This window comes from Chelonia mydas, chromosome 4, assembly GCF_015237465.2.
Source record: "Chelonia mydas isolate rCheMyd1 chromosome 4, rCheMyd1.pri.v2, whole genome shotgun sequence".
Classification (NCBI taxonomy): Eukaryota; Metazoa; Chordata; order Testudines; family Cheloniidae; genus Chelonia; species Chelonia mydas.
The window spans coordinates 89239068-89252340 of record NC_057852.1 but is presented as its reverse complement, the minus strand read 5'-3'; the positions used below and the strand labels follow the sequence as shown (position 1 = coordinate 89252340).

Here is a 13273-nt window from a genome sequence, read left to right as displayed (position 1 = left end):
TCTCCATTTTTCACCTTGTAGCTTCTTCCCTTCATCAAATTTTTCAGTGATGTTTCCTACATCGGAAATGACATCCCTCTTCCTGTCACTGATCATTTTGCCTTTTCTGGCATCTCAAGCAACAAGAGTAGAAAATAGTCTGTTTAAAAGAAGTGTTTTGAGCTACAGTATTCTGAAGTGGGAAGGGAGGAGGGAAATATGCACAAGGAACTTAGAAGGAGGAGAAAAGACGACAAAGAAAAAAGAAGAAAAAAGAAACAAGTATAGAACAACATGACACTTGTACATGTAAGTGAGATTGGGAATATGCATGGGCAGGGGGTAAGATGCGCTCAGACAAATGCATGAGAACCAAGGGAGGGAAAAAAAGAGGAATGAATAGCTCAGCACGAGGACAAAAATGTTCAAGTTTTTAGGCAAATTGGATTGGTAACCAAAAAAAATTAAATTTCCCCACTAAAAATTTCCCACCATTTCTCCTCCAAATAGAAATAAAACCCTTATTTTTACAACATTCCAATCAACCATTTTAGTCTACCTGAAACTCAAATCTTTCTCACAGTAGCCTAGAGAGTATTAGCAACAGTAACACTTTTGACATCCTACGTAAATCAACAGCAGTTCTCAAGCTGCAAATCACAACTGCCAAAAATATCACAAAGTAGCTCATGCTGATTGCAACCAGTCCCACTCAGATCCCAGAAGCATCCCATGAACTGCTGAGTTGATTCACATTCTCAGAGACCCAGCACTTCCTTTGAAACATTAAGAATAAGATACACAAGAGTCGTGAATACGTATTAGAGAATGACCTGCAACATGTGACCTGTGTCTGTCACATCTGACTACAGAAAGAAAAAGGTTATGAGAATTCCCTGAATTTTTTTTTTGAATGTATACACACACATTATATAGAGATCTTAAATATGTGCACGCATTCTTTCAGATTTCAACCTCCCTGGTCACTCAGTTTCAGACCTAAAAGTTACAATTCTCCAACAAAAAAACTTCAAAAACAGACTCCAACGAGAAACTGCAGAATTGGAATTAATTTGCAAACTGGACAATTAAATTGGGCTTTAATAAAGACTGGGAGTGGATGGGTCATTACACAAAGTAAAAACTATTTCCCCATGCTATCCCCCCCCCCACTGTTACTCAAACCTTCTCGTCAGCTATTTGAAATGGGCCATCCTGTTTATCACTACAAAAGGTTTGTTTTATTTTTTCCTCCTGCTGATAACAGCCCACCTTAATTGATTGGTCTCGTTACAGTTGGTATGGCAACATCCATTTTTTCATGTTCTCTGTGTGTGTGTATATATATCTATATATCTTCCTACTGTATTTTCCACTGCATGCATCTGATGAAGTGGGTTTTAGCCCACAAAAGCTTATGTCCAAATAAATTTGTTAGTCTGTAAGGTGCCACAAGTACTCCTCGTTTTGTTTTTTTTTAAAACAAAATAATGTCAGTAATGGAGAAAGTATAAATTGAGAGGAACTTCCTATATGAATGTAACTAACCTCAAGCTTCCTATTCCCAATTTTATTTTTGGATTGCTACTATTATAAATGCAATACTGGATCAAAGGTATCACTTGTATCATTTTCATACGTTGTGGACTGCATCATGATGATCTAACGTTAATCACCTATTAAAAGTTAATTTCTTGCATTTTTGTTTTTTATTGGAGATGTGATTTTCCATTTAATTGAAGACTGACTTTTGCCATGTGATTTAAGTTACACATTCTACTGATTTTAACCTTCGGTTTACTAGTCTTTATTTGATCCATTGCTTCCATTCCAATACACTCAGCCAATCTAATATATTAGTGCCACTATTTACTGCATTTTGTCTTATTCTGCCAAAATCAGCTTACTGTTGCCATTTTTACTAACTCTGCCAACTTTAAATTTACTTTTTCTTTATATCACAATACTTCCTCACTTTCATTTTCTGTGAGCTACAAATCCACTATCACTATGCACACTGCTCTTCTATGCACTGTTGACCTATGCACTGTTCCTCACCACTTTTCTTCCCACCCCTCCTCACTATTCCTTTCTTCTTACCTCTTCACTCCTGTCTCATTCTTCCTCTTTCCCTTGTTTGTAATAACAAATAGGTACAATTAAATATTTCAATAAGTTTAATTGAAATATATTAAGAACCAAGATGATGTTCATGGTAAAAGCAACCCCAATCAAATTGTTATAGCCTTTGTCCTGTCCTCATCCCAACTCTACCAGTAACCTGTCACCTTTGCGTAAAGCCAAATTTATGTCCAATCCTGCAAACACACACAAGTAATTTTATTCAAGCAAATAATCCCACTGAAGTCAATGGGATTCCTTCTGTAACAAAACTACCAGAATGAATGCTTGTAGGAGTTTTAGACCATAAGCTTCTTTTGGCAGGGAATAGCAATCACGTGTTTTCGGTCTGAAAAGTATCATACGATAAAACAGTGCATATTAAAAGACTTCTCACATAGTTTACCCCAAATTGTCTTTTCAACGGCCTAGTTCTACAAAGGGATGTATGTCAGAGAACATACACCCACATGGATCTATTTGTGAATAAATCTTACTCCAGTATTGGCTTTATTGGGCTGTACCAACCGTTCATTATATTGATTTTGTCCTCTCTCGCAATAGGCTCTCTTAAAAGCTAAAGTGATCTTAGTCTACTCCAAAAATAAATTGTTTATTAAATCATGACATATGTAGCCCATGAAATCACTTACAGGTTCTAAAAATGATATTTAGAACAATTACATAAACATGGCTACCTTTTTTCAGACATGTAGAGTGTGCTCACTGTATATACAAACCCACAAGCTTGATCTTTCCTTTCCTTTCAAACAAAAACCTCTTATTAATAGAATCTCATATTGTAAGAAATAATAATGAAATTGATTTTCTGATTTCAATTTTGTTCATCAGAATATTGACACTGGATAGGAAACCTAACACAAAAGATCTGAATTCTAAATATGTGGGTGGGAATGGAAAGAGTACAAAACATGTAATGCTGAAGTTGTTGAAGGCCTCAGAGAGCCAAAATAATTTTGTTGCTGCTACATAATACTAAATACATAGGAACTATACAATACTCAGGACTTCATATTTATGGAAGCAGCTCTTTTCAATACTACTATTATCAACAGTTTACATAATTATACTATAGTTTTGTAAAATCTGTTATCTGCCTCAAACATCAAGTAGATTATATGGCTCTGGTGCAGGAAAAAAGGGAGAGTTCACAAAAATAAGGAACAAATAGTTACCTTTCCAAAATTTTTATATAGCGAGACATACAGATATATAAACCTGATCCCTATTAAAAGATGGTGAAGTTATGAGAGAGGGGCAACAGTTACCTGAAAACAAAAGTGTGTTTCAAACTCCAAGGAAACCAATACCCCGAAGAAGAAAAACAAATTAATTCAAATGCAAGATTAGAGGTTTTACCCCCCCCAAAGTCTTCCAGTTATTATCTACAGTCAAATGATGGTATAATATTATAGGCACATAAATTGTGAAGACAAGCATTAGAATTTAGAAGTAGTTTTGCTGGCACAAAAAACACTTGCATCTGCCAATGAACTAAAGTAGTTGGGAATTTTAAAATTTAAACATTTGTTCCTACGACTAACTGTGGGCACAAGATTTCAGGTGCAAATTTAAAAGCTGAACAGAGGACTCTTTGAAAATTCAGACCTTAATATTACAAATGTAATCCAGATACTTGATGTAAGTCCACTTGTAGAATATAAAACTCAGTACATCTGTTTCACACGTTCAGAAAACATAGTTTTACTCCATACAGACTATTTTTAAACTTCTGGAGAACACTGAGCAGATTAAAAAAAATTATGTTCACAATGTGAATCTGATCTAAGATTAGATTACTTACTTTTGTTTAAATTATACTGTACAACCCCAAGCAACTGCAATTACGCCAAATTAGTGTTTAAAATCTTTAACGCATACTTGCTGAACAATTTAATGGTCATGTGGATTACATACTAGTAAGATGAATTTGTCTTTTTGCAGCTGCAAAACTTGAATACGAAAAATGAATCAATAACATTAATTTTTCATATCTAGTTAAAAAAATACCACACAGACTGAAACACTACAGATCTTCACACTGAAAATTAAGGAGCATAATTTTTATTACCCAACCAATCTGACTTACTATGGAAATAAAATAATAGAAAGCAAATAAACTTTGCTTCGCCAAAGGAAATATGAATCACCAACCAACCATGAAACTATAAACCATTCAGTAAAACCTAGAAATCATAACTATTGAACTGACATCAGTGAAAGACACCTTTTATACTTTTCTGCTGCAAAAGATTTTTGAACACAAAGCAAAAGATAAGAGTGCTATATTACTCTGAAATATGGTACTGTATCACCACAAGGTTAGGGACAGTTGAATGGCTTGGGTACTAACTTTTACTGTCTCCAAGCTGTCTAAATGTCCATTTGGGTATTAAACTTTACATTTTGAAGATGTTGAAGCAATAGCCTGATTTATTTTTTTAATCCATCTCCTAAGATCTTCCAGGTATTTTTATCATGGAAAAGTCATGACAGACACTATTTGATGTAAATGAAACAATTATGCAATTCTGCTTCTGCCCAGAAATATCATAGTATGGTTTTATCTTAAATGTCCTATTAATACACAAGTTTTCAATTCAAGGCAGACCACCACCATGACCCTCGAAGCAAGACGGATTCACCCTTGACACAAGATGACTAATGGTATAACATGGGCATAGCTCTCCCAAAGTACGAGGGCTTTCAGTGCCACAGTGGTGAAAAGCTCATTGGCAGCATGTAGCTACTGTGACACTGGCAGACCAGATGCCAGCTCTTGCCAAGGCTGCAGGCATTAGCTAAGAACTGACAAACTCATAACTGGAGCCAATACCAGTTCACTTATGCGTTAGTTAGGCCATGTCTACACTACCACTTATGTCAGCAAAACTTACGTCGCTCAGGGGTGTGAAAAACCATACTCGCTGAGTGACATAAGTTTCGCCAGCATAAGTGGTAGTGTGCACAGTGCTATGTTGGCAGGAGAGCTTCTCCCGCAGACATAGCTACCGCTGCTCATTGAGGTGGTTTTATTATGTCAACGGAAGAGCTCTCTCCCGTCAACATACAGTGGCTACACAAGTGATCTTACAGCAGTGCAGCTCCATCGGTACAGCTGTGCTGCTGTACGGTAACTAGTGTAGACATGGCCTTAGTGTTGCTCAAAATATACATTAACCTTATAAGAATGTACTTAGTGTTTAGACTCTATCAAATGTTTATAAGTTGCTGTATGCATTAATCCTATTTGTAATATCTTTAGTCCATGCTATGGAAATAATTTTGAAAATGTTTGCTCTAAACTTGTAAACCCAGGTAGGAAGAGTGTTGTCAGAAGAACTATCAAAATGAGATGGGTCTTCAAGGAACATTGCGGTACAAAGGATTGGGTAATTGCCCTATCACACTTTGGAAATGTTATGTGAAAGGAAGCTCGGCCTATGGACTGGAAGTCTGCATAAAGAAAATAAAACAGACACAGGAAACTTTTCCTTTTTTTTTTTTTTTTTGCTGTTTGAACTCTCACAGGGTCAGAGACACCAAACTGAAGCCAGAGATTCTTAGGATCTACCTCACAGTTCCACCCTGAAAGCAGTGGCGGATTAGCCATTGGGCCAACAGGGCCCATGCCCAGGGGCCCCAGGAAAATGGGCACCCCTGCACGCTGGCCCACTCCGCCCGCCCAGCACTCCTGCTGGGGAGCAGGGTTGGGGCATAGGGGCTTGCCGTGCTCCACCCATCAGGTGCTCCTGCCGGGAGCGGGGGAAGCCCCCACACTCCAAACCCACTTTCAGCAGGAGTGCCGGGTGAGCAAAGCGACACAAGCCCCACACCCCAACCCTGCTCCCTGGCAGGAGCAGCAGAGAAGAGTGCGGGGACTGCAGATGGAAGGGGTGGGAAGGGGCCCCCCACTTGCTCTTGCCCAGGGCCCCCCAAAAAAGTCATCCACCTCTGCCTAAAAGAGGCTTTGAATTGACAGATCACTATAACTCGTCACTCTTAGGATTTAGATTGCAACTCATTTGTGCATATGGTTGCATGCTTCAGCCTGTAAATAATTAATTTCTTTTTCCTAGTTAATAAACCTTTAGATAGTTCATTACAGGATTGGCTACAGGCATTGTTTTTGGTCTAAGATCTAGGGTACCCGATCTGGTGTAAGTGACTCGAAGCAACCTGAATATTGTGTGATTTTTGGTGTAAGTGACCATTTATCATTAAGCCCAGTTTGTATGATGGCAAGAGAGACTTGGGAGCTTAAGGGGATTGTCTGTGACTCCATGGTAGTGATGCAGGAGTTCACACTTGTTACTACCTTGGTAAAATCTAAGTATAGAACATACCACCAGTTTGGGGTATCTGCCCTGTTTTTGAAATTCTGCCCTGAAGTAGGCACTCAGTGTCACGGGCCACTCCAGATTGTGTGACAGCTACATTTCAATCTAAAAAGTTTATTTTAGAAATCTAAAGCGTTCAGTGCTCATTATTTATTTTACTGTACAAAGGCTTTTTTTAAAAAGTGTATTTTGTGAATATTCAGATGCAGGATATGGACTCATGAGTCAAAAATGTGTCACTTTTTGATTAGGAAAGCAAGACATTTCTAAATTTTTCCAAATACAATAAATATACCAAAATACCAGATTCATCACAATACATAAAGTAAATAGAGAGGGTTATGATAAAGGCAGGGGAGGGGAAGTGACACAGCTATCTTCAAGGCCTATGTTAATCATAGGCCTCTAGAAAGTCAGCCCAAATTGCTTTGAATTGTTTGGGCATTCCCTTTCACTACATGTAAGGTCAGCCATACCACTGAGCTGGGCATCAATATTTGGTAGGGATCAATTTTTTCATTTTTGCAGGATTAAGTTTTTAGCAACCAAAGCTGCAGGTTGGAACCGCACTGCCTTGTTACAAGGTAATCTCTAAATATCAGGAATATATCCAAGAATGAAACTGGGCCTCCAACTTAGCATCCAGTATCAAATTGGACCTTTGACTGACCTCATACCAGAAATTCTTGACACAGGGGCACTTAATGTAGCACCAACCGAGTTACATTTCCAATAGCATTTGTGAGGCCCATTACCATTAGCTTATGCAGGGACCAGTATATTTGAGAAAGTGTCTTTTGGCAAATAGGCCACAGTGTCAGCTCTATAGTTTCGTTTTTTAACAAGAGACAGAATTGTATTCCATTGGTTCGGAGATAGATATGTATCCAAATGTGTACCGTAAGAGGATACCACTGGCTGAGTAAATCCAGGAAGTTTCCTCCAAAATAATATATGATCTGGAGTTCCCAATGCATCTGGTCTAAATACACTAGTAAGTAAACGCTTTAACTGGAGATACTTCCATGCTCCAGAGCAGAGTAAACCAAACTGTTACCGAAGATCTACACAAATGGTTTAAATTTATCGTTGTCAATTATCTGTTACACAGTCATAATTCCTCTGTCCATCCAATCCCTCCAGATCCAGGTTTTGCTACTGATTTTAAGAACAGGATTGTTCCATATGACTTCTACAAGGAAGAATGGAGGGAAACAGAACTTTTTAGCCAAGTTTGACCAAGCTTATATGACAGCCATCACTGGGAGAGCTCTGGAGCCATCAAATCTATAATAATCTGACAATGTCTGAAAGGGGTAGAGGATATACCAATTCTCATTCAATCTGAATCCAGGGTGGAGTCTGTGTGGTCATATGTAACATCCACAAAGATGCCTGGCTTAACAAAAAGGAGATATGATCATTTTCCAAATTGGGAATATTGGGGGAGCTGTAATTTGTTAAGAGCTGGTCTAGATTTCTTACCTGTACCCAAAGGAATACTGAGAAAATATTATTGAATTTCTTAAAATGAATTTGAGGAATAGAAATAGACTGCTCAGGACATAGAAAATTCTGGGAACATACATTTTCAGTATACTAATTTTACTTGACAAACTGAGCATTAAACTCCATCTCCCCAAATCATTAGACACTTGGGCAATAACTAGTTCTATATTTATCTTCGGGATGCCCTGAATATTTTTGGAAAGCAGTATTCCTAAATATTTCAGATAAGAGGATTGCCACTGAAAGTCCCAATTTGAGAACAGTACTTTGTGGGTATACTGTTAGTGTCTAAGATTTCTGATTTACCCCAATTAATTTTATATCCTGAGAGGTGTCCAAACTTATTACCAGTAGTTAGAAGGTTAGGAATGGTAACCTGGAACACACATACAGGTTCATCTGCATAAAACACAATTTTGTTCTCTGTTTGGGCCACCCTGATACCATGAATATGTTTATTTGCTCAGATGGCAAAGGCTAAAGGTTCTAGGGCTAAATCAAACAGATGAGGAGAAAGTGGGCAGCCCTGTCTCATATCTCTGTAATGGAAATGGGGTGTAAATAATACCATTGATAACTACCCTGGAAGTCAGGTTAAAGTATAAAAGCTTAAACCAAGCAATATATTGTTTACCAAATCCAAATTTTGTGCACACACAACAGATTGCCCACATAGCCTGGAACTAAGACCTTTACAGCATCTAAAGAAATGACAGCTAAGAGTTCTTTAGAATTTTTTGAAGTGGCAATAATATCATTTGACACAAGTTATCTGAGCCACGTCTATTAGGAAGGAAGTCTACCGGATTTGTGTGTCGAATGTGAGACAGAACTTTGTCCAATCACACAGCAAGAGCTTTAGTTAAAATCTTAGCAACACAATTGCTTTAAAAAATTGTCTTGTAATTACTACCTAGTTCAAGGTCTTTCCCAGGTTTAGGAATAACTGAAATCACAGAGTAGGAGAAGAGTTTGCTCATTCTTGGTCTCATTGAACATATTCAATAACCTAGGTATTAAAGTTTCAGAGAACTTTTTGTAAAATTCAGCTGGGAACCCGTCTGCACAAGGAGTCTTTCTGACCATCATATTTTTATAGCCTGAGTCAGTTGTGTAATTTCTAAACGGGCATCTAAAAGTTCCATCAGAGTCAGAGATTTGTGGCAGAGACAATCCACTACAAAAGTTATCTAGGGCATCTTTAGTGATTCCCTCTTCCGCTAAATATAGTTTTGAATAAAATTGTTGAAACTCTTTATTAATATTTGACTGTTGTATATAATTTATTGCTACTATCGCGAATAACAGCTCTCTCTCTCGCCAGATTCCCCGTAGTTTTGCTTCAAAAAGAATAAAGCAAACTGCCTTTTGGGACAGAAGTTTATTGATTTCATAGTTTAGATTGATGAGAATTCAGAGTTTCTCTGGGGAGGAATTGGAAGCACAGTCTACATCCAAGGCCTTAATTTCCTTCACAAGGTTATCAATTCTATGTTCTCTCCATTTCTTTTTAAATGTGGCATAAAAGATGATATGGCCTTTGATGAAGGTTTTAAAGGCTTCCTTTAAGTGTGACAACTGATGAAAATCTGGAGGTATTTGTTTTAAAGAAAAAGTTCCAACTCTTGCTGGACAGAGTTAATAAATGATGTATCAAACAGCAGAGAGGTATTTTAATCTTCACATTTTAGTTGAGGGTGCATACTCTGGGGACCTAAAAGACATATGTATAGGAGCATGGTCAGATATAATAATAGTACCAATGACATAATGAGTGACAGAATTGATCAAGGCTTGTGACACTAAGAAACAGTCCAATTTTGAATATGTTGAATGAGCTGCAGGGAAAAAAAAAAAAAGATATAGTCTCTGGTCATAAGATTACCCTATCTCCACACATTTTTTAAGCCTAAATCTGCTATGTATGTAATGTATACTCATGTATTTCAGTTTTTATATGGAGAAGGAGAAGATTTATCAAGGGCTTGGTCTAGAGTTATGTTAAAGTCTCCAGCTATGATAACAGGATGGTGTCCCATGTCACTTATACTCATAAAAAAGTTACGACAAAATTGGGTCATCTAAAATTCATTTTAGAATTGTCAATTTCAGCCTTGAGGATAGTAAATCTGCCCTCACTGTCAGATGTTGTGCTCAGAATATTAAAATTCAACTTTTTATGTATTAGTATACCAATGCCCCTCGCTTAAGAATTAAAGCAACTGGAAATTGAGAGGCATATGCAACCTTTATTCAGTTTACAAGCCTCAAATTCTGGCAAAGGTGTTTCCTGGAGCATGGCAATATCAACATTCTTCTTTTTTTTTTTTTATTTTATTTTATAAAAGCACTGAGTATACTTTTTTCTTTGTGTTATTAAAACCTTTTATATTGCAGGAGACATATTTAATTATCAGAACCATCCTTGTTAAAATATACCAGATAAAATATAAAGTCACTTTATGAATAAATGAGAAATTGCGAATTTTCCTGAGCAGCATACAGTTCTAGAATATTGAAGTAGCAAAAGTTATATAAACCAGGGGCAGAGTGTTGCTTCCCAGTACATATTCTAAAGGAGTGGGAAGAAAATTTCCAGCAAGGGAGATAACAGGAGGGGGCAAAAGGGGACTTAAATATGTGGAAAAAACAAAATGGAAAAGATTGTGGAGAGAAAAATATACATGAGTGCCATACAATCAAGAAGAATCTGTTTAAACAATCCAAAACCAAACACTTGACATCCAGAGAAGGCAGCCAGATCAGGTGAAACTTGAAGATCCTCACAGCCCCTGGGGCCTCAAATCATTACAGCTACAGTAATCACCTATTACCAATAGAACCTTCCCATTGAGTTCTACCTGTAACTGGTCATTCACAGGTGGACCCTGGTATGGAGCCCCACTAACCTCAGTGAGATGCTTCACAGGGAGATCAGCCTACAACTACATGAGCAAATAACCACTCTTTGACAGTCTTAAATTATTTGACTATATGTTAAATTAGCCACCAGAGAGAGTTTAAGTAGTCCTAAAAATGTAAACAAAATTTACAAAAAGTAAAACACAAATATACATAAAATGACAGAGCTCCAAGAAAATATTCATCCTTCTTTACGTGAACGTGTAAAGAAATTGAAACAAGCAATAAGTGAGAATCAGCTGTATAATGTTTGAGCCTGGCTGTTAAACATGGGCCTGAAAATTAAATTTTTTGTTCATGCTATTCTGTAATAGTGCAAAGCAATTTTTTCAGGAAAATATTGTACTACTAGGCTGCATGATTGTTTTTCTTTTAACAAGTTTCAGAGTAACAGCCATGTTAGTCTGTATCTGCAAAAAGAAAAGGAGTACTTGTAGCACCTTAGAGACTAACCATTTTATTTGAGCATAAGCTTTCGTTGTAGCTCACGAAAGCTTATGCTCAAATAAATTGGTTAGTCTCTAAGGTGCCACAAGTACTCCTTTTCTTTTAACAAGTTTCTCAACAGTTTAAGACCAACTCCAAGATGCGCAATTATCACACTTTAACAATAACACCTGATATCATAAAAATAAATATATTTGAGACATATATGTTATTTTTCTTGGAATCTCCATAATGCTAAGAGACCTCAGAAAAACAAAATGTTTCAACTGTTAAACAAAAACCTCCAATCAAAACAGCTTTTAAACAAACATTCTCCTTGCTGTATTTAAAACTCCAATAAGGGAATAATGAGAACCTGAAAATTAAACTGACTATAAACTTCACTGAGTTTCAATTTCCAAGTTGAGAGAAATACAAAAAGAATGCCAAGTAAATTAGGATCCCAATCCTACAATGCACATGCTTAATTGTATGTGTGCCATTTACTAAAATCAGAGAGGCTACTTACATGCTTGAAGTTAAGCATGTACAAAAGTGCTGGCAGGACTGGGGGATATATTTGTAAAATCTTGACTTTTAATCATTTAAAGGTGTTATTAATAAATACTGCTTAGACACCATGCTGAAACAAAGTAAAATTTATTCATTCAACAAAATTTAATTTTTCACTGTACCCTTAACTTCAGTCTCTCTGCTATAACAGGATTTAAGCAACTATTTCTAGACTGAAATCGCTGTACAAGCATTAAGTATTATAATGACTAATGATGTGAATCATTTTGGGATTTAGAGACAGATCCTGCAAGCTGATCCAGGCAAGTGGACGCCTTGGGGCCCCATGAAAGGGACGTGTTTACGTTTATAAACCTTCTCTCGGGCCAGCAGCTCTTCATTCTATGGGACCCTTGGTTTCCAGGACTGGATTCACGAGTTGCAAACGTCAGTTGTCCTGTAACTTCGCACGCCACTGAATTTCATTCCAATTTAACAGTGACACTAAGAACACTCCGCCCTGCCAACGACAGGCCATGGGCGATCACTCCACCAGCAGCCCGCCGCCCGGTTTTATTGTCCATCCTGTGCCGCAGACAAGACTGCTCCTGGCCCTACGGCTGCGGCGGACAGGCTCGGCTCCCGGCCGGCAGGGTGCTGCGAGGATAACCGCGCTGAGCGGCGCAGACCAGGCTGTCCCCGACCAGCTCCGGCAGCCGGGAGAGCCCCTCTGACAGCGGGGGCACTGCGGGCGGGGAGCGCCGCTCCCGGCTGCACAGACCGGACGAGACACCGCCCACGGCTCCAGGCGCGAGAAAGAAAACAAACAGGGTCCCGGCTCCAGCGCCAGCTCCTACCCGCGCCCCGGGCAGGTGGGGAGCTGGCGGCTCGGAGCGTCCCGCCCCCGCCCTCGGGGCGGCGAGAGCAGGCGGAGCCCGGCCGGGCGCCGGGCCAGCCGGGCAGGGCTCCAAACGTGCTGGGAGTTGTGACAGGAGTAAAGTGGGTCACAAGGCCTAGCGGGTCCCTTATGAAACAGCCCCTGCCCTGCCCCGCCGGGGAGCCCCAGCCCCAGCCCGCGCCCGGCCCGACGGGCAGCCCCTGCCGTGCCCACCCCCCGCCGCTGCCCTGGAGACGGGAGCCCCGCCAGGACTGTCAAACTTTAATGGCTCCCCGGCCGGGATCTGGGGGACCCCGCCCGGCCACAGCCGCCCCGCCTGCCCTTGCAGCGCGCACCTTACCCGGCTCCCCACGCCGCCTGACCACTCTGGGCTCCGTGCAGTGTGCGAAGCCGCTTCCTGCGCTTAGTCCCAAACCCACCGACAGATCCTCCTCCAGCAGCAGCCAGGCCTGTGATTCCCTCACCGCCACCACTGCGCATGCGCCGCCAGAGCCTACCGGCAACAGCAGCCAGCAGACTGACTAAGCCCCGCGCCAGTGCGCGT

General features: G+C 39.5%; 1 protein-coding gene across 18 annotated transcripts in view; it reads right to left on the bottom strand.

Moving 5' to 3' along the window:
* The window catches only part of CLOCK (clock circadian regulator), a 90280-nt gene extending 77007 nt beyond the window's left edge, over nucleotides 1-13273 (bottom strand). For 7 of the 18 annotated variants that reach the window (XM_037897747.2, XM_043546206.1, XM_043546202.1 and 4 more), the window contains exon 1: nucleotides 13070-13219. The gene's annotated coding sequence lies outside the window, so the exon portion shown is untranslated. Of the gene's footprint in view, nucleotides 1-3389; nucleotides 3423-13064 lie in introns of those variants that run through there. The other 11 variants (XM_037897750.2, XM_043546205.1, XM_043546207.1 and 8 more) reach the window with 8 other exon arrangements.